The sequence below is a fragment of the Chiloscyllium plagiosum genome, unplaced genomic scaffold (genome assembly GCF_037043375.1).
Source record: "Chiloscyllium plagiosum isolate Xiang-an unplaced genomic scaffold, Cpla_swu_hap1 HiC_scaffold_4, whole genome shotgun sequence".
In the NCBI taxonomy this organism is placed as follows: domain Eukaryota; kingdom Metazoa; phylum Chordata; class Chondrichthyes; order Orectolobiformes; family Hemiscylliidae; genus Chiloscyllium; species Chiloscyllium plagiosum.
The window spans coordinates 16,387,613-16,389,252 of NW_028270142.1; the positions used below are offsets into that span (position 1 = coordinate 16,387,613).

General features: G+C 36.0%; 1 protein-coding gene across 4 annotated transcripts in view; it reads left to right on the plus strand.

Annotated features, from left to right (window-relative positions):
- LOC122549390 (zinc finger homeobox protein 4) overlaps positions 1 to 551 on the plus strand; it is a 294,666-nt gene extending 294,115 nt beyond the window's left edge. For all 4 annotated transcript variants that reach the window (XM_043689135.2, XM_043689131.2, XM_043689132.2 and 1 more), the window contains exon 10: positions 1 to 551. This exon is cut by the window's left edge and continues 3,548 nt beyond it. The gene's annotated coding sequence lies outside the window, so the exon portion shown is untranslated.
- Positions 552 to 1,640: the final 1,089 nt, after the last annotated feature.

Sequence of the window (1,640 nt, forward strand, 5' to 3'; positions counted from 1 at the left end):
CACACAAAACTAGGACTGGGTTACAATTGGTGGTCTGACAGCATGCATAAGCATACAAACTTTACAAACTGCACAGCGGCCAAAAACTTGTACTGGATGGATCATGTCATGGTTAAAACCTAAGGACAGCCTATAAATGGTTGAGGAAGAGGATTGTTATTCTGGATATCAAAGGGATTATCACAGCGCACCCATTGGCTACATAATACATGCCCTCAAAACTTGGGTAACATGGGATATGCACCCTGAGGTTCAATTAACAGTCGCTATGGCTATAACTTCAAATAAACTAAACCAAAAATGTTATTGATGTTTTATATATAGAGAGTAGTCTCATTAGTTTTTGTTACTGTAATGTTTGAAGTCTCAACTGTACCGTATTACGGTAAATAACATGGTTTTGAAAACATTTTTTATTTTGTCACAGACCTGTTGTCATAGTTGAAATGACGTTTATTGTAGATGGTATCTGAACTTATTCTTCTGGAAATAGTTCATCAAGTATGTTTGTTGCTCATTGTGATACATTAAAAACTGTATCTGCAAATCTTGTCAAGTGTCCTGTGCTCTGTCTACAAACATTGAAAATTAGTTAATGGGAGTTTACAGGCAAAGTAATATTTTACATCACTGGTCAATAGTACATAAAATTGTTCAAATTCCTACAAAGTTGGATGTACAGTTAATAATTTTAAATTGCAATATAAAATAGTTGAAGATGTTCTTGAAAATTCAATTGCTCTGTTTCAGGTTAGTTTATCATCTGATCCAGACTTCTTGTCAGAGCTTCATAAATCCTTTCACTTAGCTATTAGTTGCAACATTTAGTTAATTGAGGACATGATTTGTTGAAAGATATGCTAGACAAACAAAAGCATAAATACTTCCTCTTCTTATATGACCTACATGACATCACAATGTAACTGAATTTTTTTTTTAACAGATCAAAAAAATCTGGCCATGAACGATCTGAAAGTTCCATGCATGAGAGAATAGCAAGCTTGCATGGTGAATTAATTGAAGAGCATTTTAACAGGAAAAGAGAGGGTCAGCTTTGGGTTAAGTTAGGGGCTGGTGTGGGAAATTTGTTTCTGGACCAAAACCTACCTTCAATGTGGTCATTACTGACTTTAACTGAAACAGACCGAGGCAACCAATTAACTCCAATGAATTTGTTCCTTTAAATATAAGACAATAAACTCAGTCATTCAAATTTTCTACTTCAATTCTCTTTACTTTTCTGAATGTTAGAAGTTTAGCAGCTTTGTCCAAGCAAGGATTTGTTCACTTCAGGTGATAAATTTCAAAAGACAGTCAATCTCCTAAATCAAAGTACATGCCTCAGAAGCGCCTACAGTTGTACACTTCCTTAAAAACTTTCTCCCATCCTGGCCTCCAATTTCACCATCCATTCTCAGCCTCTGATTTCCCCTACATTGCCCTTCATTATCCTTCTCCCCCATGCATCAGTTAGAGTCATAGAGATCTACAGCATGGAAACAGACCCTTCGATCCAACTCGTCCACGCCGACCAAATATCCTAACCTAATTTGGTCCTATTTGCCAGCACTTGGTCCATATCCCTCTAAACTTTTCCTATTCATATACCCATCCAGATGCCTTTTAAATGTTGTAATGTT